We start from the raw sequence: 24,419 nt of genomic DNA on the forward strand, positions 1-24,419 counted from the left end.
ATCTGATGCCTAAATAATCTGTTGCAAATATCTGTGACATTATTCTAGCATTAAAATCAGATCTGATCATGTCTCGCTGGAGAACCTACTAAGTAAATTCACCCTCAGAGATTTTATTTCTTTCTTATTATTCTTTTTTAAATTACAAACCAGAAGAAGCTACCAGATTTGACACAAAGGTCAAAACTACTTCACAGAGTACTGCCAAATTAAACTTCTTTTTGAGCAAACTCAGAAGTAATCTTATCAGCAATTTTGGAAATCTACCCAAGATGCCCATATATATTCTGGTTCTGCTAACTTTATAAACTCACAACTGCTTTGCAAATTTGCTGGTGTTAGCTCAACATCAATTTACAAACACCTGTAGGGATAGTAAGCCTCTTCTTCCCACAAAATGCCAAATCCCAAGGCCACCAAGCCACTCCTAAACAGTTTCTCACAAAATGCATCTTATTTCCAGAACACTTGTAAGTGTTCACCAGAACTAGCTCTATATTCCTAAGTTTAAACCAGGAAAATAGATTACTATAACCATGAATCCTACTAAGAGAACTATGTCACCTGTCAAAGTGATTCCTATAAATTGAGAGTTCCCTCCAAAAGATTTAATTCGGCTGTGTGACTAATGCCATCCCTGACTTAACAATCCTGCTTTCTATTCCCTGGAAATCTGGTTTTAGATTACATTGGTATTTTTTCAATTTCTCATGCATAAAGTTAAGAAAGTTTTAAGCCTGGCAGAAAGCTATTAAGACCACTACACAAAGTATAAAGGCCATTATACAGAGCCCATAAAAAAGTCAGGACTTGAGATTCAGAGTATTAATGAAAATTAAAACCAATCATAAGGAAAAAATAAAATTAGATCCCTATATCACTTACAAAAATAAACACCAAGTGGACAAAAAATATATATATATATAAATAAATGTTAAATGTGAAAAGCTCTAAACTTTTAAAAGAAAAATGCAAGAAAATATTTGTATGAATTCAAGGTAGAGGATTTGAAACAAGATATTTTAAGTATAAACCATAAAGGTAAAGATTGATAAACGTGTCTATATGCTTTAAGAAATCAAAACAAAACTACGTACTAAGAGAGTATATTTGCAATACATATAAACAAAAAATTAAAATCCAGACTCTAAATAATTTCTACAAATAAATTTTTAAAAAAGGCAAAAACTCAATTGTTTAAGTAAAAAAATAAAGATTAATTTAGTAAGTATTTATTGAACACCTACTATATGCCAGCACTGTGCTTGGCACTAGAGACATTAACACTGACAAAAGGAGACAGTCTCTCACCTTGTGGTTGGTGGGGTAAAACATACACTCAAGTAACTGTATACTGTATGTCAGATGATGATAAATGCTAAAAATAAAGTGCTATAAGAGAATGAACAATTAAAAAAGAAACCTATCGGCTAATATACTTATGAGAAGACAATCATTTTCTCTACTAATCAGATGAATACAACTTAGAACTAAAATATTTCATAGCCACAAGAATGGCAAAAAACCTTAAAGTTTAACAATTTCATGTGGCATTAAGATGTGTAACAACAGAAATACATACATTGAAAGTATAAACTGGTATAATCCCTTTGGAGAATAATGTGAAGATGTACACAACCCATGAACCAGCAATTTCAGTTTAGATGTAAACCCTAGAGAAATGTTCCCAAGTAAACAGAAAATACATACAAGAATATTCCTGGAAGCACTGAGTATAAACAAGAAAACAGGTAAGTAAAAAGTGGCACATTCATACAATGAATACTAATACAGTAGTAAAGAACACACATACCATGAATGAATCCCACAAACATAAGACTAAACAGAAAAGTTACAAGAATAAACTGGTATCAAACAATTTACATGACATTTAAAAAACAGAAAAAAGCAATACTACATTCTGTTTAGGAAAGCACATATTTTTAACAGAAATCTAGAAAAATGCATAGATGTCATAAATACCAAGTCAGAAGAGAGACTGGAGGAGGAGAGAACAATCCTAGAAGACTCAACTATGGTGGTAAAGCTTTATTTATTAAACTGATCTCTTAAATACACAGGTACCAGTTGTATTATTCTTTGTATTTTTTGCATGTCTTCAGAATGCATACTTTACAAGCCTAAGAAAAAATGCTGTATAATGTATAATACAGTTAGAACACTGTAGTTGTGCTAACTTCAGACTTACTTTCTCAGTCCCTCTCCATAGGAAAAAAAGACTGCTATAACTCTCTATAATAGTGACAGCAAAGTACAAGCATTCGCAGATACCCCCACAAGCTTCTTAGCTACACACATTTAGATTTTTGCAAACAACTTTAGAAGAATGAAATAGGACTTATAACGCAATGCTCTTAAGGTTAAATCAAAGAAACAACTCCACAATGAAGAATAAGCACATGAAAGTATGTATTAAGGGTAATTCCATGGCAGTCCAGGAGTTAGGACTCCAAGCTTCCACTGCAGAGGTCCCAGGTTTGATCCCTAAGACCCTTCAAGTCACGTGGTGCTATCAAAAATGAATAAAATAATCCTTTCTTTAAAAAAAAAAAAAAGTGATGTTCTGAGAGAATAGCATTGAAACAAGTATACTATCAAGGGTGAAACAGACCACCAGCCCAGGTTGGATGCATGAGACAAGTGCTCAGGGCTGGTGCACTGGGAAGACCCAGAGGAATGGGATGGGGAGGGAGGCGGGAGGGGGGATCGGGATGGGGAACACATGTAAATCCATGGCTGATTCATGTCAATGTAGGCAAAAACCACTACAATATTGTAAAGTAATTAGCCTCCAACTAATAAAAATAAATGAAAAAAAAAAACCCTCAAAAAAAAAAAGTGTACAATGAATTTAAGCAGAGCGGTTAAGAGCAAGAATTTTACAAACATGTGACCAACATGGATTAGAACCCTGACTCCACTATTGTGAAGGTTTGAACACGGTACTGATTCTCATCTAAAAAACAGATGCACTGATCTAATAAAATCAAAGGATTAAATGAATTAATGTATGCAAGTCACAGAGTATGCTGTATTCTAAAAAGGTGGTTTGAAAAATAAAAACAAAGCTGGACAGGAACAAAGAACAGCAGATAGGCTCAACAATGAGAACTTTATTTTCCCAAATTGCTTCAATAAATCAACATTTTACACTTCATTAAGGCTCTTTCCTTTTCCCCCAGTAACATGCTTACATAACCACCAACAAATTAAATCCTTAAAGATATTTCCATTTCCAGAATCACCTTCAAAAAAACTAAGCTGATACACAAGTATCTGTCCAATGCAAAACAGAGATCAGGCTAAATCTGTAGGATTTTGTTTAATCCCACATTAGGTCCATTTCAGGTGCTGACTACTCAGGGAGAAGAAAGAAAAAAAAAAATCACACTAAATGCTATATAACTTGTATCAAGAAATATACAGTCAAGAGACTTCCCTGGCAGCCTAGTGGTTAAGACTCTGAGTGATTAAGATTCCTAACGCAGGGGGCATGGGTTAGATCCCTGGTTGCAGAACTAAGATCCCGCATGCAGCTCAGCCGCCCCCCTCCAAAAAAAAGAAAAGAAACATACTCAAGAAAAAGTTGTGAATATTTCCTAGTTTCTAGGAAACTAGATTATTCAAGAGTTACTATATGTAAAGCTGAGTTTTATACACATAATGCATCCAAAAGGTGTATCCAGGACATAAAATTTTATTTGAACAATGTTTTCCTACACACAAAGGAGTACTGACAGGAAGATGAACACCAAAAACAAAGCCCATATCCCTACAGCCTTGCAAGTGATATTTAATACAGAACAAGGAAACCAAAGATCTCCTTAGAAAGCACCTCCTACTTCTTGTTTGAAGCTTCGAAGTTCTAGGTATCATGATACGTATCATGATAGGTATCATGATAAGATCAGGTGAGAAGAGCAAGGTCAAAATTCCAGAAGAGCAAGGTCAAAATTCCAGATATTCTAGGTATCATGATAAGTATCATGATAGGTATCATGATAAGATCAGGTGAGAAGAGCAAGGTCAAAATTCCAGATGGAATAACACATTACTCTAATACTGTATATTACATATATATACTGTGTAATATATACACACACACATGTACATATGTATATACATATATAAAATATATGTAATACAAGTTACAGCTAACGTATACTTTTGACCAGCACATAAAATCTTAATCTCCTAAAAACCACAGCAATGCCTTAGTCGACAACCTCAAAATTAATCTTTCACTCACATTCATGGCTCGTGTATGAAAAGTAATGGTCAGAGCAGGTTATTAGATTTCATCTGGAAGCCACTCTTTGGGCTAACCATGTTAGTACTTTTTTCATTAAGCTGCCTTCTCTCAGAACTTCCCCGGTGGTCCAATGCAGGGAACGCAGGTTCAGTCCCTGGTGAGGGAATTAAGAGCCCACAGGCTGTGATGCAACTAAGCCCTGAGCCAGAACGACTGAGCGTGTGCACCGCAACAGAGGCCCAGCACACAATGGAGACACCACAGGCAACTAGACTCGACACGGGCAGATAAATCACTTCTGTTAAAAAAAACAAAACCTGCCTTCTCTCAAAGAGAAGGTATTTCAAAAGTATGTTTAAAAGATCATAAATGATATGACAAAGCACTTGCAATGGTTAAATAACACTTTATGTCATTCTTTTAATAAATTTTGGATCCACTGCTTCTGAACCAAGAGTTTAACAATCTGTTGAAGAGATGGTTCACTACAATGGCTAAACTCAAATGGCATTTAAAACAATTACATTTGAGAATTTTTAGCGCTTAGCTAACACTGTTCACTCAACTGTTGAAACAGCACTAACCTAATTCCATTTGTGCCTAAACTTACATGAGACAGAATTTTCATCACTTTTACATATCCAAACCATTTAATAACCATTTAGCAATAAAAGAAATGATGATATGTAACTATGCTAAGTTGCATAAGATAATGAATTATGTAATTTTTCATGTATTCTTTATATTAATGTCAAAATATACATACTGTAATTCCCTCGAAAGAAGGTAGGAAGGAAGGCGTATTTTCATTTTAAAGATGGAAAGATACAAAATGCTAGGCAAAGGAATTCCTTGGCAGCCCAATGATTAGGACTCTGCACTCTCACTGCCAGGGGCCCAGGTTCAATACCTGGTTGGGGAACTAAAATTCCACAAGTCACAAGGCAAGGCCAAAACAGAAAGAAAATTGTTTTTAAAAAGCCAGGCAAATATTATCTATTCTGAAATACATTTTCTGTCATTTTATTTGCAACAAGGCAAATGAAAAAGCCTGTGTCGGCTTGTGAATTCATGTCCATTTATTCTTCAAAATAAACTCTGGATCTAATAAGCTTGACAAAAACAAAATGGATGTTTTCTTTTGTGGGGTGAAAGTGAAAGTCTCTCAGTCATGTCTGACTTTTTGCGACCCCACAGATTGTAGTTCAGGTTCCTCCTTCTATGGAATTCTCCAGGCAAGAATACTGGAGTGGGATGCCATTTCCTTCTCCAGGGGATCTTCCAGACCCAAGGGACTGAACCCCGGTCTCCGGCACTGCAGGCAGACACTTTACTGTCTGAGTGAGGACTCTCCTAATTTACTGCAGAATCTTCTCCTTGGACCCTTACTCTAAGCAATACAGCAGCTGCCAAGAGTAGAAGTTTCGAGTCAGAACTAGGTTCAAATCTTCTCTCTCCCTAAATTAATCTCTTATGACTCAACTTTGTCATCTACAAAAACAAGAAACCCTTCACTTACCTTGTAAAGTATAGGATTAAATGAGATAATACATGTAAAGTGTTTAAAAAAGCATTTAGTTTGGAAAAAAACTCCACATATGAAAGTTCTTAATATTTAGGCTGACCTTACATCCAGGTTTGCTTAAGACAGTCAGTTTACACTTGCTGTTGCAGTGTATTAATAGCATCCCCTCGCTCAATAGCATCCCGGTTCAAAAAGGTAAACTATATGGTCACAGTATTAATTTGACAAAACTAAATCCAACTAAGCCCACCAGCCATAACTAGAGTCTATGCACCTCAACAAAAGATCCTGCATGATGCAACTAAGACCCAAAGTAGCCAAATAAATAAAGCTTAAAAAAAAAAAAAAGATTTAAAAAGTTAAAAAAAAAAAATCAATCTCAATTCCAGTTGCTGATTCGTTGTTTTTAAAGTGAAGAACAGGGACTTCCCTAGTGGTCCAGTGGCTAAGACAAAAACTCCAGGCTCCCAATGCAGGGGGCTGGGGTTCCATCCCTGGTCAGAAAATTAGACGCCACATGCCAAAACTAAAAGATCCTGCATGCCACAATGAAGAGCGAAGATCCCGCATGCCGCAACTAACACCTGGCACAGCCAAATCACTATTTCCTTTTTTTTTTTTTTTTTAAGTGAAGAACAGAAACTTTAATAGGTTTAAAAGATAGCATTCTCCCTCCATTTCTAAACAAACCCATGTGGGCTAAAAAGTAAAGAATGTTTAAATATTATGAAATTGGTGATACATAAAAGACAGCCAAAGCCCAAAACTCTCTGTAAAATCTAAAGGGAAAGAACTGCAACTACTCTGAGGCCCCATCTTATGCAGAAGTAATGCTGACAAAAACATGAAAAGACAAACTAAATCAAGGCTCTCCAACAGAACTTTCTGAGATGAGGAAAATATTCCATGTCTATGCTACTCAAAAAGGCAGCCACCAAAAAAAAAAAAAGGCAGCCACCAGTCACACTGCTGCTATTGACCACCTGAAATATGGCTACTATAAAAACTATTTAATTAACTCAAAGTTAGCTAGTCACACATGGCTACTGGCTACCGAAACGGACTGAGCACATCTAGACCACAGATCACTTTTTTCCAAAAGAATTCTAAAGCTCAGTACATACTTAAAAACAAACACTGACTAAGGAGGAAAAGTTTTTGAACAGAACAAAAGTATCAGTTCTGGGCATTTTTCTACACATGGTATTATGTTAACAAATATGGTTCTCCAATCCACATCTCGTTCTACCTAGCATTCCACTGTATTAACATACTAGAATATAAGCAGTTCCCTAGTGTTGTAGTTTAGGTTGCTTTTAATTTTTCACTTAACGTAAGTAACACTGCAATGATTATCCTCATCTTTAAGGATGTGTCCAATTATCTCCTTAAGATATATTCCTAAAAGTACAGATACATTCTGCTGCTCTCCTGAAAGGCTACAGCAACTTACATTGCTACCAGCAGTACTTCAGAAATGTCCATTTCCCCACATCCTCACCAAAATAATTGTCATATTGTTTATCAAGACAGAAATCTGAGGGAAAAAAATGGTATCTACTTGTTGATTTATTTAATCTGTACCTCTTATTTTCATGTGATTTATTCTGTCAAAATAATGTAATTTTCAAAATGGTTAGCCAATTGTTCCAGAACTTTTTATTGAATAAGTTATCCCTCCCTCACAATCTTCAAATACTAACTTCATCATATACTCAGCACTTACCATATGCTATCAGTTGAGGGCTCTGGGTGTTTCTCACTATTCTTTCAAGTTTAAGTTTTTTCCAAACAGCTAACAAGAAATCCATCTTCTATATATAATAAAGTTAATTTATTGAATCCCTACTATATGCTCTGGCACTGGGCTAACCATCTAGCCATCACAATAACCCTTGTTGGAGGTAAATAAGAGATTTCCATTTTCATTTGAAACTGAACAGATACTGAGGGGTTAAGCAACTTGCCCCAGTCCCAGTTTAATAAATAAAAAACAACCACAAAAGAAACTTCTAATAAGAATCAAGGACTTCCATTTATCATACATGCATCTGATAAAACCAAGGCACCTAGGTACCAGAGATCACCTATCTCCATGAGCATGCCCTATTCAATGAACACTGCAGCCGAAAATATTCTGCTGTAAGTGGAATAGAAAATATTCCTTACCAAACTACTTTCATCCTGTATGTATCCTCCAATACTAAACAGCCTCCACAGCAAAAAAGAGAATAAGCCAACAATCAAATACATTTTCTTCCTCATTCTCTACTGCCATTCCACATGACAGTACATTCAAGTCCACTAGAATCCCCCCGCTGGTTGAATGATGAAACAAATCATGCTTGCTAAAGGTAAAAGGTCAAATGTGACAAATAAGCCCAAATGTGACAAGACAGACAAAAAAGGTCACGTGACAAATGACGCCGATATAGAAATAAAGGAAGAGAAGAGGTAAGCTAAGTTCTATATTGTGAACAAAGATAAAAGCATTCACCATCAACCAGAGAATCAATATATCACCTTCCAATTTCCCAGGAAAACAAGAGGAATACCACAAACAATACATTTGCAATTTAAGCTCATCTGAAGTAAGGCTTTAAGCATAAGCTTTCATAATAAACCAAAGGCATTTATCTCTACCTCCTCCACATCCCTTATGCTTACCTTAACTATTCAGAAATATATGGAAACTATAACCACTAGCCTAAATAAATGGCACTGAAGTAAACTTTCTCTTTCTACATTACATATTTCTGCAATGTCGATTTTTATCAACAAGAACCTATCTGTAAGCAGGGAAAACAAAACTGAAGATGACTACCTGCCCAACTAAGGGTTTGCAGGCTGCACCTTGCTTAACTAAACCCTGGAGTAGGGGTAAGAGAACTTCAGGGAACTTGATGGATTTTCTTTTTAACAGAGAACTAGTAAGCAGAACCCCAAAGTACAAAATATCAACTCAGCACCTCTGACTAAAATGGGGGTGAGCTATTCAGAGCATGGTCAGCTCAACCTCCTTCTCTCGTAACACCTGAGGTACCTCCCGTCCAACCTATACTTGGCTAACTTTATCAAAAATTCAAGGAAAATAATTATTATCACAACCTGCTGCTGCTGCGTCGCTTCAGTCATGTCCGACTCTGTGCGACCCCATAGACGGCAGCCCACCAGGCTCCCGTCCCTGGGATTCTCCAGGTAAGAACACTGGAGTTGGTTGCCATTGCCTTCTCCTTATCACAACTTACTGATAGTTAATTCAGTTTTACAGAACAGCCTTTTCACGATGAGTTTTGAATACAAATTTTTATAAATCAACTTTACAACTCATATAGATGTACACATTTTAAGGGTGCAGTTCAGTGAGTTTTGACAAAATATACCACCACAAAATAAACACCACCCCAACTCAACAAAAGAATATTTTCATCATTCCACAAAGTATCCTTTTGCCCCTTTGCAATCTCCTCACCTATCGCCATACATATTAACATAATCTGAGTAAGCTAGAACTTGATAGTGGGAGCACTTCCAGAGACTCCCAGCCAGCCATCTATTTATTCCCCTTTTAACTCATCCTCTCTCTCAATATTTACTAAGCCTCTTCTATTTAACAGAGAATGTCTTGGTATGGGGATTCAGCAGTGAATCAAACAAATCCCTGCTTCACTACCTAAAGAGGTGAAGATACAGTAGATGAAAAATAAACAATATAATGTTCCATAGTAATGATGAAGGTTGGACAGTGTTTGATGAGCGGAGTACTACTATTGATAGGGTCATCAAGGAAAGCTTCTATCAGAACACTTTCCAATGGGAAACATGAATACAAAGAGGCATCAAAACTGCCAAAAAGGGACTTCCTTAGTGGTCCAGTAGTTAAGACTCTGCACTGCCACTGCAGGGAGTGTGGGTTCAATCCCTGTCAGGGAACTAAGGTCCCATATCCTGCATGCTATGCAGCCACACTTTATTACATCTGAAACAAGAATTTTTTCTATTAAAAAATTTGCCCATTCTTTTCTTTTATTGAACAACCCCATTCTGGCACCTGACCAACTTCGTGAGTTTTCATTTTTGAAGTTTTTTCTGATAGCCCATGGTCTGGGAGCCAAAGGTTTCAGTCAAGACTCTACATCCTTCAGATACAAGGGGACCATCTTCTGGGAAGCCCTAATACAATAACAGAGTCCTGCAGTGAAGAAATCTCCAGTGTAGCTTCACAAAGCACTCTCTCTATGACTTCGTCTAGCAATCCTTTATGTATCCTGCCCTTTTTATTAAAATAGAGAAAGAGAAAAGCACACATAGAGAAAGAAAAAAACACAGATTACTGAAAGCAAAGTGACAGACTTCATAAATGCACATAGTAAACACACACACACACACTTTTGCCTCAAAACAGGTGCCGAAAGTCTTCTAATTGGACATTCAGCAACTTCTCTTCGCTTGGCTCTGTCTTCTGCACCAAGCCAAGCTGTGCAGTTACCGCATTCCAGATGCTAAAAAGCAAATCAGGCAGAACAAAAGTGAGGACACTGCACATGTGCCAGCTAAAAAGGCATGGGCAGGGGTCAGATCAACCTCTTTTGCTTTCTAAAAACCCTTGGGTTTCTTCAGTTTGTAAACAAAACAATTTAGTATTTTGGGCCCTCCCTTCCCACAGCACTGTTCCTTCTCCCTCTTCTAAAGTTACCTAAAATTTCTTTCTTTTTTTTTTTTTTAAAGAAGAAACAAGAAATAAAGCACTAAGACAAAAAAAAAAAATTTTTAATGGTGCCTCAACTATAAAAGATGACTGCTGCAAGCATAAACATGGGTCTGTGGCTGCCACATCTGATTTTTCAAAGCAGCCTGAATCTACATTTTTACATGAAATCTCCCTGCTTTTTAATGTTGACAACAAATTCAAATTTACAACACTGTATGAGCCAAACAAAACACATCTGTTGACTGGATTTAGTCCATGAGCCTTCAGTTTTAAATCTCTGCCATAAAAACACAAATACGTGGTTCTTTCAGTGGTAGAGCTCTAACTTTACACCCTGTTTCCAATAACACACTATCATCTGAAAAACACACTACAAAATATATGAACATACATCTGAAACCCCTGTTAGAAGGAAACCAAGAAGAAAATGATCTCACTCTTCACACACTAAGGTGCTCCATTTCTACCACTAAAATAGGAACTGTAAACAAAACTCCATAGAAAAAGGGACCTCCCTGGCAGTCCAGTAAGTGTGCTCCCAACAATAGGGAGCATGGGCTCAATCTCTGGTTAGGGAATTAAGATTCCACAGGCTTCACAGCAGGGCTTTGCCTGTGGCTCAGTGGTAAGAATTCGCCTGCAATGCAGGAGACACAGGAGGCGTGTTCAATCCCTGGGTTAGGAAGATCCCCTGGAGGAGGGCATGGCAACCTGCTCCGGTTTTCTTCCCTGGAGAATCCCATGGACAGAGCCTGGCGGGCTACAGTCCATAGCGTCACACAGAGTTGGACACGACTGAAGCAACTTAGCACACACACACCCATGCTACACAGTGCAACCAAAGACAAATGCGATTGGGGGGGAACCAACAGAAGAAAATAGTAGGAATGAATATGGATTTCTGTGAAACTGAGTTCATTAAGTTCAGCTTCCTCAGTATGTGCATCAGCCCGTTAACTCCTAAACAAACAGAAACTAAAAGCTGATTTTTCTATGGCATGGCATTTAACTCTGATTTGAAACAAACAACAAAAAAAGAGTTCCTGGAGAAAGTCAATCTTTTAGAAAGGTACCCACAACTCTCAACTTTCTTGGTAAGCTGTGAGCAATTACTTTTTTATGGGTTATAAACCTGCATTACAGACTCTAGAGAACTGGTTCTTAAACCCAGACTCTAATGAATGATGGAAGGTAACGACCCCTTGAGAAAATGCACTCCCTCACAAAAATTTTCGAGTCCATGAAGCCCCCTGTAGTCTATGGACCACTGACTAAGAACGTCTTTCTCTAGAGAATACTAAAAGAACATAATGAATCCCTTTGCTTCTTCCCACCAACGCACTTTCTCTTTCCACTCCCCCTCTCAACTTCAGTCAACTATCACCTCCAGGTAAAATCAGTACAATAACCTCTTAACTGATGGTCCCCACAATCCAGTTTTCACACCCCCTGGCAAAACTGATTTTAAAATGTAAATCAGAAGACTTCAACAGCTTCCCTAAACAATCTTAGCTCTCCAGCTCTTCTTTAACCACTCTCCTTACTGAAAAGGGCCACAATTGGCCTCTTTTCCGTTCTGAAAGCGCACTAAACTCTTCCCATCTTCTAGCTTTGGCACTTACTGTTCTCTCTACCTGGAATGCCTGCCTTGACACCCCTACTCTTACCAAAAAGAATTTCTCTGACCACCGTTGGGCCTCTTTTTTTTTTTAGTGTCTATCGATTTCCCTCCATGGTACCTCCACATCACTTTTCTCAATTTGTAACTTATTTGCTCACCTGTTTTGATTTCCCCCACTACCTTGTAGGTTCCCAAAATGCAAGACCCCTTCTGCCTCACATCCCCTTGTACTCCCAGAGCCTAGCAGAGGGGCCGGTGGATGGCAGGTTCTCAAGCACTATTTATTGTATCAATCAAATACTGAATCAGTCTTAGATGTTTACAAAATAAAGGTGTGAAGCAATCCACCAAAATCTAATCTTTGAGAGCACAGTATATTTTTTAATTTATTTTTAATTGGAAAATAATTACAACACTGACGGTTTGTGCCACACATCTACATGAATCAGCCATAGGTATGTGTATATCCCCTCCCTTTTGAACCTCCCTCCCACCAGAAAGAACAAGATTAACCACACTCCCTCAATCGAGGTTGTCATTTGGCCCAAGAGAAACAGGGTAACACCTCAAGATTCTTAGTGGTTAAGTTTAACTGTTCTACAAAAATTAATAAATCTTAGGTCTTATGCGCTCAGTCAGCCTCATCCCACCTCATCTCGGTGCTAATCTCAGAAATACTCCAAGCTTCCTCCCTTCAATTTCTCAATTACAATACAGGACGCTCTGTAATCCATAACTTCACTGGCTATGCCAAATTCACAAAGTATCTGGACTACCTATACTAGTAAAGAAATATGTTAGACAACTACTACTGCTGCTGCTAACATGACTATTACCACCACCACCGCTAAAACTGGACTGTACTTAGTATGCAGACTAAAACCACCAGTCTCCAAAACCAGAGATCTTTCACTGGTGCTAGGAGATTTAAAACACAAAAAGATGGAACCGTACTGAATACAAAGTCTTTTAGTTAAAACAGTTCCTTACAGAAACTTCACCTCTTCTACAAAATACAGTCAAGCCTAAATGGCTGCAGGGGGAGAAAAAAATGTTTTTTTATATTGCTAAACTGCGTACACTGCTTCACAAACTTCCCAGCAGAGAACAAACTAAACCCAATTTGTTCCACAGGTTGTTCATGGTAGCAGCCAGCTCTGGCTCTTTAGCAGGCTTCTACATAATGATACAGGCTGTCTAGATAACAGGACAGGCTACAACAGACGGTATAGCCACTAATGAGAAAAGGGAGCGCCACCTGAAAGCGAAAAACAAAAGGACATGTCTCGCCACTCTGGGCCTCCACGCTATAAATCCTAAAAGAGATGATAATGATAATAGTACTTAATACTCAGTAGGTAATAAGCTAAGCGGTTTTCATTTTACCTCACTTCATCTTCACAGTAACCCTATAAAGTGACCAGTGTTACTCTCTGCTATTTTGCAGATTAAGGAAACTGAGGCACCTGAAAGTGAAGCCCCTCGACCCGAAACCAAAAGCTAGCAGAGCCAAAATTTGAACCCAGGCAGCTGGCTCCAGGTTCCTTCTGTTATCCTGCCACCAGAAGCTTCATCGTCTCTCTCCGGCTTTTCCCTCAATCCAATTAACAACCTCCTGGTAAACACTCAACTAACACGGATGGCTTCCAACTTCTGGGCACGAGTGCTACTCCCCAGTTTCTGCTGCGATACTTCATCCCTCAGACTTCAAAAGGCAAAGAGAAGGGCTAATAAAAGTTGCTTGGGAGCTAAGAGAGGCGAAAGAAATTACCTTATTTAAGCGGAACACACGCCAATTACCACAGGAACGCAGGTCGACCTCACCTCCAAACCAAGAGAAATGAAAGTGGACGCATAAATGTTCCCGTGACTGATAAATTTGGACTGTGCCTCCTCCGGCCACCAGGCCGAAAAGAACGGAAGAGGTACTGTACTAACACTGAGTACCAGCCACATGCGCCCTAAGAGAAGGCAGATCCAGGCCAATGGAAATGGGAGGGGGGGGGGGGGCACTCAAGAGTTCCGGGAAAAAATCCAAATAATAAGGTTCACCCCTAAAGGGGTGAGTGATTAAGCAGGGAGATGGAGAAAAGGGACGCTTTCTTACAAGAAAGAAAAAGAGACCTAGGAACTGCTCGGGAGAAAAGGCGGCCCTCAGCGTCGGGAGCTAGGCCGGAGCGAGGGGAAGCCCTGAAGGGCGGGGAGGGGGAGGAGCCGGAGCGAGCAGGGCCCTCTCTGAAGAGGCCGGGGGGCAGGCGCGGGGGAGCGACTCCACGCCAGGCCTGCTGGAGACCCTGAGCCAACGGCCACGGAGAAAAGAAAAAAGACGAAACGGCTGGAGTCAATTGAGCGGCCCTAATTCCCATCAGGGGCCCTCACTCACCTGGGCCCACCGCAGCGATCGCAGCTGCAGCCTCGCAACGGCACAACCGGCCCGAATCTCGCCCCCGCCCGACAGCGCGCCCCGCGTCCCAGCTCTCAGACGGCGGCAGCCTCGGCGTCGCCCCGCAGCCTCCTGGGAAATGTAGTCCTAGCTCCCGCCTTCCTAGCCAACTTGACAGTCTATAGAACTACGTTTCCCATAAGGCAAGGCGAACACCGGGCCCGCCGCTTTGCGTCACGCGCCAGCTTGTCGGCAGTCACGTGAGCTTCTCCGTTCCATCCCCTCCCCCCGCCTGGGTGGCCTGAGGAAGAAGGAGGGAGGTGGACGGAAGGGGCGGGGGCGTTGCTGACGCCAAGGCCCCCACCATTTTGGAACCAGCCTGGAGCGAGGGCCTGAGCCCCACCCACTCCCGGCCTGCCTTAGTCGTCGAAAAGTCTCTGAGCTGGGAATCTGCTTGTCTGGCTTTCGTCCTGCGCCGTACCACTTCTTGCTTCGTGACCTTGAGCAAATCTGTCTTCTCTGAGCCTCAGTTTCCTCCCCTGTGTAATGAGACTAGTAATTTCTACCTCACAAAGTTGTTGCGAGGTTGCGACAGTCAGGCACGTGAAAGCGTCTAGTGCCCTGAAAGCGAGACTAAAAATGAATTTGTTTTTTGTTGTAATAGTGTGTTCCTGTGGAGACCCAGAAGCCCGGTGGCAAAGCGCTCTCCAGCCTCGTTTCCGCCACCGCTTGCCTCGATTCCCACGACAATGGCCGCACAAAAAGATGTTTTACAGAGTGAGGTCCTGTAAAGCCTGTTAAAGTGGATGCCCTCGCCTATTGAACCAGAAATTTCCCATGTGTAACTTTGAAATCTGCATTTTAAACAGACCTCTCCAGTGATTCTCATGCACATAAAAGTTTGAGAACCGGGGCATTTATCAGGATTTTTGCACAGACTGGTTTGCGCTGGAATTCCTGCTCTACTGAACTCCAACCTTTAAGGCTGAGCTCCAGTATCCTCTCCTCTGTGAAGCCTTCCAAGTTTACTAGCTTCTCCTCTTCTCTGTCTTCCTGCAGTACCTTTCCATCTCATAATTATCAAGGACTGTGTTTGTCTTCCCCACCAGACTGTGAGCTCTTTAAAACAAAGATCAGTTTTGATGGGTTTCTGCATCCCCAAGGCAAAGTAAACAAAAAACCTGAAAAAACAAAAATTGAAGGAATATGTTCTGCCTCAGAAAAACTCGCCAGGCTCAACTCAAATCTCATGGTGCCACATCAGCCCTCATCCTTACTGGCCCCAGGAACGTTCCTTCCACACTGCTTTCTCTTTTTTCTTTCTTTGAGCATTTCTTGTAGGCTGCTTGCTGGGTAGTGCTTCTCGAAAGGATCTGATGCAACGTCATTTTTAATTCACAGATTTTGAGTGTCTACTGTAAGGTTATGCCTGGTGCAAAATACTAGGAACAGAGCGGTAAACTAGGTAGATACAAAAATAAATAGTCATTCCTCTTGGTTTCCAAAACACCTCTTTGCTGGATCTCTTACCTTGCTCCTACCTCTGCCCCTTCCCTGGCCCAGAAACTTACCTCACAGTTCCAGCCTCCTCCTCCTCTTCTGATTCAACCTCTCTCCCTGAGTGACTTCTCTGCTCAAGTGATCTGGCACACTCAGGTAGCTTTTACAGCTCGTCTATGCATTTTTACTCCCTTATCCATCTGCATCTTAGTATCAGCTCAGTTCCAGATGTTTGAGAGTCACCATACCCTGACTTCCCACAGGTTCTCGAACTGAACCTGCTGAAAACAGAACTTTCTTCAAAAAGTATTACCTAGTTAATTGTGCAGTTAATTGTTTACAGATTTGTATTCTCCACTTAGCTTGGGGCCCCTCACAAGGAAATGAAGAGGGACTTCCCTGGTGATCTAGTGGCTAAGATCTGGAGGTCCCATTGGAGGGGTTCCAGGTTCAACCCCTGGTCAGGGAATTGGATCCCACATGCTGCAACCAAGACCCGACAGCCAAATAAATACTTTTTTTTTTAAAGGAAAGGAACACCTTATGACTCCATTCGTTTACTGAGCACCTACTATGGGTCAGGCCCTGTGCAAGAAGCTAAGGAGGAAAATAGTAAACAAAATAAATGTGGTCCCGGTACTTCCCTGGTGTTCCAGTGGTTAGGAATCCACCTGCCAGTGCAGAGGATATGGGTTTGATCCCTGCTCCGGGAGGGTCCCATATGCCATGGGGCAACTAAGCCTGTGCGCCACAACTACTGAAGCCTGTTCACCTAGAGCCCATGCTCTGCAAAAAGAAGGCACCACAATGAGAAGTCTGAGCACTGCAAAGATGAGTAACCCACACTCCTCACAGCTAGAGAAAGCCGAGGGGCAGCAGGGTAGACCCAGCACAGTCAAAAATAAATAAATCTTAAAAAAAACAAAATTCAACCTGACCTGAGGCAGATCGGGTGGCCTGATAGGGGTTGGCAAGCTACGGCCTACAGGCCAATTCTAGCCCACCTCTGTTTTTCTATGACCAGAAGCTAGGAATTGTTTTTACATTTTTAAATGGTTGGAAAAATCAAAAGAATACTAATATTTCATGACACGTGAGAACTATATACAAAACTCAAAGTTCAGCATCAGTAAATACATTTATGTATTTTCTACAGGTGGGCCTTAGGAAGCATCACTACAAATAAAACTAGTGGAGGTGATGGAATTCCAGCTGAGCTATTTCAAATCCTGAAAGATGATGCTGTGAAAGTGCTGCACTCAATATGTCAGCAAATTTGGAAAACTCAGCAGTGGCCACAGGACTGGAAAAGGTCAGTTTTCATTCCAATCACAAAGAAAGGCAATGCCAAAGAATGCTCGAACTACCGCACAATTATACTCATATCACACGCTAGTAAAGTAATGCTCAAAATTCTCCAAGCCAGACTTCAGCAATACGTGAACCGTGAACTTCTAGATGTTCAAGCTGGTTTTAGAAAAGGCAGAGGAACCAGAGATCAAATTGCCAACATCCGCTGGATCATCGAAAAAGCAAGAGGGTTCCAGAAAAACATCCATTTCTGCTTTATTAACTATGCCAAAGCCTTTGACTGTGTGGATCACAATAAACTGTGGAAAATTCTGAAAGAGATGGGAATACCAGACCACCTGACCTGTCTCTTGAGAAACCTGTATGCAGGTCAGGAAGCAATAGTTAGAACTGGACATGGAACAACAGACTGGTTCCAAATAGGAAAGGGAGTACATCAAGGCTGTATAGTTTCACCCTGCTTATTTAACTTATATGCAGAGTACGTCATGAGAAACGCTGGGCTGGAAGAAGCACAAGCTGGAATCAAGGTTGCCGGGAGAAATATCAATAACCTCAGATATGCAGATGACACCACCCTTATGGTAGAAAGTGAAGAGGAACTAAAGAGCCCCTTGATGAAAGTGAAGGAGGAGAGTGAAAAAGTTGGCTTAAAGCTCAACATTCAGAAAACTAAGATCATGGCATCTGGTCCCATCACTTCATGGCAAATAGATGGGGAAACAGTGGAAACAGCGTCAGACTTTATTTTTCTGGGCTCCAAAATCACTGCAGATGGTGACTGCAGCCATGAAATTAAAAGACGCTCACTCCTTGGAAGGAAAGCTATGACCAACCTGGATAGCATATTTAAAAGCAGAGACATTACTTTGCCAACAAAGGTCCATCTAGTCAAGGCTATGGTTTTTCCAGTAGTCATGTATGGATGTGAGAATTGGACTATAAAGAAAGCTGAGTGCAGAAGAATTGATGCTTTTGAACTGTGGTGTTGGAGAAGACTCTTGAGAGTCCCTTGGACTGCAAGGAGATCCAACCAGTCCATCCTAAAGGAGATCAGTCCTGGGTGTTCATTGGAAGGACTGATGTTGAAGCTGAAACTCCAATACTTTGGCCACCTGATGTGGAGAGCTGACCCATTTGAAAAGACCCTAATGTACAAACCGGACAAGGCTTGCAGCGCTCATTACCACCAAGCGCCAGTCCACTAAGACGGGGAAAATGAAGAACGAAATTGCTGCTGTAGTCTTCTTTTTCACAAGACTAGTTTGAAAACATGATAAATTGAAAAAAGAAGCGGTCGAGAGGTTTGCTGAGAAACTGACCCTAATACTTCAAGAAAAATATAAAAATCACTGGTATCCGGAAAAACCATCAAAAGGACAAGCCTACAGATGCATTCGTGTCAATAAGTTTCAGAGGGTTGATCCTGATGTCCTGAAAGCCTGTGAGAACAGCTGCATCTTGTACAGTGACCTAGGCTTGCCAAAGGAACTAACTCTCTGGGTGGACCCATGTGAGGTGTGCTGTAGGTATGGAGAGAAAAATAATGCATTTATTGTTGCCAGCTTTGAAAATGAGGATGAGAACAAGGATGAGATTTCCAAGAAAGTTACCAGGGCCCTTGATAAGGTTACCTCTGATTATCATTCAGGATCCTCTTCTTCAGATGAAGAAACATGTAAGGAAGTGGAAGTGAAACCGAATTCTGTGGCTGCGACCCCCAGCCCTGTATACCAGATTTCAGAATTGATATTCCCACCTCTTCCAATGTGGCACCCGTTGCCCAGAAAAAAGCCAATGATGTATCGAGGGAATGGCAATCAAAGTCACTACCCTCCTCCCATTCTATTTGGTTATCCAAATCAGGGACGGAAGAATAAACCATATTGCCCAATTCCAGTAACATGGGTACCTCCTCCTGGAATGCATTGTGACCGCAATCACTGGATTAATCCTCACATGTTAGCACCTCACTAGCTGCTTTTGTCTGTTGGTGTCATGTTGAGAGAAGGTAGAATAAGCCTGACTACATATTAAAAGTTCATACTTAGAGTAGTAAAGTTAGATGGGCTAAACTATCAAACTTATTTTTATAGAGAAGTTATTAAGAATAATTTTTTCTTAAAAATATATATGCACTTTAGATACATTGATATAGTTTGAGAAACTTTATAAAAGCTAGTCAAGTGCCTGAGTTTTTAATATTAAACTTGAGTATTTATATATTGTGCATCAGCTCTGTTGCTTATGAGGATACTGTAGGAGTGGATGATCTGTTCTAGCACCTTTGAGCATTTACTTTATGGAAAGTATGTAAGTTATTTATATACATGGAAATCTATTTTATGTCGTTGTTTAGAAGAATTGCATAAAATCATGTAGTTGCAAATAAAAAGTAGTTTGAGGCAAAAAAAAAAAAGAAAAGAAAAGACCCTAATGCTGGGAAAGATTGAAGGCAGGAGGAGAAGGAGACGATAGAGGATGAGATGGTTGGGTCGCATCACCGATACAATGGACATGGGTTTGGGTGGACTCCAGGAATTGGTGATGGACAGGGAGGCCTGGCATGCCGTGGTTCATGGGGTCACAAAGAGTCAGACATGACTGTGTGACCAAATTGAACTGATAGCTACTATGACCCTGAGTTGAATAGTTGTGATGCTCTGTCACCTGCAAAGCCTTAAATATTATCTGTCCCTTATTGAAAAAGTTTGCAGATTCTTGACATAGAATGCAGAGGTCCTGACCTAGGCTTAATGGTCAGAGGAGGCTTCCATAAGGTACTTACTGATAAACTTACAGTTAACCAGGTAGAGAATTGGGGAAGAGCATTCCAGACAGAAGAAATGACACATGTGAAAGCCCTGTAGCCTGAAGGAACTTGGCACATTCTAAACATTGTTAGGCCTGCCATTGACTCCGGAGTGTAACAGGAACTAAAGCACAGTGAGCCTAGTGAGGTCATCAGGAGCCAGATCCTGCTGGGTCTGATAGTCCAGTTCAGTTCAGTTCAGTGGCTCAGTCATGTCCGACTCTTTGCAACCCCATGAATCGCAGCACGCCAGGCCTCTCTGTCCATCACCAACTCCCAGAGTATATGCAAACCCATGTCCGTCAAGTTGGTGATGCCATCCAGCCATCTCATCCTCTGCCGTCCCCTTCTCCTCCTGCCCCCAATCCTTCTCAGCATTAGGGTCTTTTCCAATGAGTCAACTCTTCACATGAGGTAGCCAAAGTATTGGAGTTTCAGCTTCAACATCAGTCCTTCCAATGAACACCCAGGACTGATCTCCTTTAGGATGGACTGGTTGGATCTCCTTGCAGTCCAAGGGACTCTCAAGAGTCTTCTCCAACACCACAGTTCAAAAGCATCAGTTCTTCTGCACTCAGCTTTCCTTCCAAGGAGTGAGCGTCTTTTATTTATTTATTTTTTTTTAAAAAAATATGGAACGCTTCACGAATTTGCCTGTCATCCTTGCGCAAGGGCCATGCTAATCTTCTCTGTATCGTTCCAATTTTAGTATATGTGCTGCCGAAGCGAGCACAAGCGTCTTTTAATTTCATGGCTGCAGTCACCATCTGCAGTGATTTTGGAGCCCAGAAAAATAAAGTCTGACGCTGTTTCCACTGTTTCCCCATCTATTTGCCATGAAGTGATGGGACCAGATGCCATGATCTTAGTTTTCTGAATGTTGAGCTTTAAGCCAACTTTTTCACTCTCCTCCTTCACTTTCATCAAGGGGCTCTTTAGTTCCTCTTCACTTTCTACCATAAGGGTGGTGTCATCTGCATATCTGAGGTTATTGATATTTCTCCCGGCAACCTTGATTCCAGCTTGTGCTTCTTCCAGCCCAGCGTTTCTCATGACGTACTCTGCATATAAGTTAAATAAGCAGGGTGAAACTATACAGCCTTGATGTACTCCCTTTCCTATTTGGAACCAGTCTGTTGTTCCATGTCCAGTTCTAACTATTGCTTCCTGACCTGCATACAGGTTTCTCAAGAGACAGGTCAGGTGGTCTGGTATTCCCATCTCTTTCAGAATTTTCCACAGTTTATTGTGATCCACACAGTCAAAGGCTTTGGCATAGTTAATAAAGCAGAAATGGATGTTTTTCTGGAACCCTCTTGCTTTTTCGATGATCCAGCGGATGTTGGCAATTTGATCTCTGGTTCCTCTGCCTTTTCTAAAACCAGCTTGAACATCTAGAAGTTCACGGTTCACGTATTGCTGAAGTCTGGCTTGGAGAATTTTGAGCATTACTTTACTAGCGTGTGATATGAGTATAATTGTGCGGTAGTTCGAGCATTCTTTGGCATTGCCTTTCTTTGTGATTGGAATGAAAACTGACCTTTTCCAGTCCTGTGGCCACTGCTGAGTTTTCCAAATTTGCTGACATATTGAGTGCAGCACTTTCACAGCATCATCTTTCAGGATTTGAAATAGCTCAGCTGGAATTCCATCACCTCCACTAGTTTTATTTGTAGTGATGCTTCCTAAGGCCCACTTGACTTCACATTCCAGGATGTCTGGCTCTAGGTGAGTGATCACACCATCGTGATTATCTGGGTTGTGAAGATCTTTTTTGTACAGATGGACTGGAATGGGTGAATTTAACTCAGATGACGACTATATCTACTACTGTGGGCAGGAATACCTTAGAAGAAATGGAGTAGCCATCATGGTCAACAAAAGGATCTGAAAAGCAGTACTTGGATGCAATCAAAAATGACAAAATAATCTCTGTTCATTTCCAAGGCAAACCATTCAATAGCACGGTAATTCAAGTCTATGCCCCAACCAGTAATACTGAAGAAGCTGAAGTTGAACGGTTCTATGAAGACCTATAAGACCTTTTAGAACTAACACCCATAAAAGATGTCCTTTTCATTATAGGGGACTGGAATGCAAAAGTAGGAAGTCAGGAAACACCTGGAGTAACAGGCAAATTTGGCCTTGGAGTACAGAATGAAGCAGGGCAAAGGCTAATAGAGTTTTGCCAAGAGAATGCAATGGTCATAGAAAACACCCTCTTCTGACAACACAAGAGAACACTCTACACATGGACATCACCAGATGGCCAACACTGAAATCAGACTGATTATATTCTTTGCAGCCAAAGATGGAGAAGCTCTATACAGTCAGCAAAAACAAGACCAGGAGCTAACTGTGGCTCAGATCATGAACTCCTTATTGCCAAATTCAGACTTAAATTGAGGCAAGTAGGGAAAACCACTAGACCATTCAGGTATGACCTAAATCAAATCCCTTATGATTATACAGTGGAAGTGAGGAAATAGATTTAAGGGACTAAATCTGATAGAGTGCCTGATGAACTATTGGACAGAGGTTCGTGACATTGTACAGGAGGCAGGGATTAAGACCATCCCCATGGAAAAGAAATGCAAAAAAGCAAAATGGTTGTCTGAGGAGGCCTTACAAATAGCTGTGAAAAGAAGTGAAAAGCAAAGGAGAAAAGGAAAGATATTCCCATCTGAATGCAGAGTTCCAAAGAATAGCAAAGAGAGATAAGAAAGCCTTCCTCAGCGATCAATGCAAAGAAATGGAGGAAAACAACAGAATGGGAAAGACTAGAGACCTCTTCAAGAAAATTAGAGATGCCACCGGAACATTTCATGCAAAGATGAGCTAAATAAAGGACAGAAATGGTATGGACCTAACAGAAGCAGAAGATATTAAGAGGTGGCAAGAATACATAGGAGAACTGATAGTCCAGGTTGAAAATATTGGATTTTACTCTGAGATCAGTGGGAAGCCATTGAAAGGTATATAAGCTGGAGAGGGATTCATATTTCCTTTTTCAAAGGATTAGATAATGTCCCTGGCAGTCCAGGAGGTTCCCAGGTGGCACAGTGGTAAAGAAGCCACCTGATAATGCAGGAGACAAAACAGATATAGGTTCAATCCCTGGGTTAGGAAGATCCCCTGGAGGGGGAAATGGCAAAACACTCTAGTATTTTTGCCTGGAAAATCCCATGAGCAGAGGAGCCTGGCAGGCTACAATCCACAGGGTTGCAAAGAGTTGGACACAATTGAGCATGTATGCACTCCTACTGGTCCCGTGGTTAAGAATCTACCTTCCAATTCAGGGGACACAGGTTCAATTCCTGTGCCTGGAAAATCTCACGGACACAGGAGCCTGGTGGGCTGCAGTTCATGGGGTCGCAAACAGTCGGGCACGACTGAGCAACACTTACTTACTTAGGTTCAATTCCAGGTCTGAGAAGTATTAATAAGACACCACAAGCTACAGAGCAACTGAGCTCGTGTCCACAGCTAGACAGAAGCCTGAGTGCCACAACTAAGACACGATGCAGCCATAAATAAATATTTTTAAATAAAGAATTAAATATATTTCCTAAACAATTAAATAAAATTCCTATTTTAAAGGATTATTCAGCATGAGAATGGATTAGGGCTAACTAGAATACAAGAGGAGAAACTGATTAGGAAGTTATACCACCATAGTTAAAATGAGAAGACACAGTGGCTTGATCTTGTCTGTTTTCAGTGGTGATGAAAACACAGTAAGCAGATTCAAAAGATACTTAGCAGATCAAATCTATTGGTCCTGATGATTAAATGAAAAAGGGAGAGAAGGAGTCAAGGTTGCCCCTGGGTTTCTGGCATGAGCAGCTGTGTGGATGAATGTACTATTACTGTCTCACTACTCCACACTGCTTGTACAAATCTCCCCACATTGATCAGGATGTCCTGAAATCATTCATTACATGCTGTGTCTTCCACAGAGAGCCATCTCCTAGAAGGCAACAATGAGCTTGTTCTTTGTCTTCTGAGGGCCCTGCAGTGAGCTGGGCATAGAACTGGGAGCAGTAAATGTGTGTGAATGTTTCTCAGTTCTTATTTCTCTGTTTCTTACAGGAGACCTCTATCCTTCTGATTGCTCAGGTTAAAAATCTCAGAGAAATGCTGGCTTCCTCTTTCTATCTCACCCACCTTATGGCTGCTGCTGCTGCTGCTAAGTCACTTCAGTCGTGTCCGACTCTGTGCAACCCCACAGATGGCAGCCCACCAGGCTCGCCCATCCCTGGGATTCTGCGGGCAAGAACACT

The 24,419-nt window shown here is 40.9% G+C and overlaps 1 protein-coding gene, 1 non-coding gene and 1 pseudogene across 6 annotated transcripts in view; 1 reads left to right on the forward strand and 2 right to left on the reverse strand.

Annotated features, from left to right (window-relative positions):
* The window catches only part of THRAP3 (thyroid hormone receptor associated protein 3), a 69,968-nt gene extending 55,318 nt beyond the window's left edge, over window positions 1–14,650 (reverse strand). For 2 of the 5 annotated variants that reach the window (XM_043878910.1, XM_043878904.1), the window contains exon 1: window positions 14,514–14,650. The gene's annotated coding sequence lies outside the window, so the exon portion shown is untranslated. Of the gene's footprint in view, window positions 1–10,187; window positions 10,301–13,901; window positions 14,299–14,513 lie in introns of those variants that run through there. The other 3 variants (XM_043878905.1, XM_043878908.1, XM_043878906.1) reach the window with 3 other exon arrangements.
* A 3,892-nt stretch (window positions 14,651–18,542) lies between these two features.
* On the forward strand, window positions 18,543–19,391 carry LOC122677144 (annotated as a pseudogene).
* A 1,371-nt stretch (window positions 19,392–20,762) lies between these two features.
* LOC122678458 lies at window positions 20,763–20,869 on the reverse strand. Its single transcript, XR_006336130.1, has one exon. It is a non-coding gene; the product is annotated as a U6 spliceosomal RNA (small nuclear RNA).
* Between the last annotated feature and the right edge of the window lie 3,550 nt (window positions 20,870–24,419).

This window comes from Cervus elaphus, chromosome 20 (assembly GCF_910594005.1).
Source record: "Cervus elaphus chromosome 20, mCerEla1.1, whole genome shotgun sequence".
NCBI classification, from domain to species: Eukaryota; Metazoa; Chordata; class Mammalia; order Artiodactyla; family Cervidae; genus Cervus; species Cervus elaphus.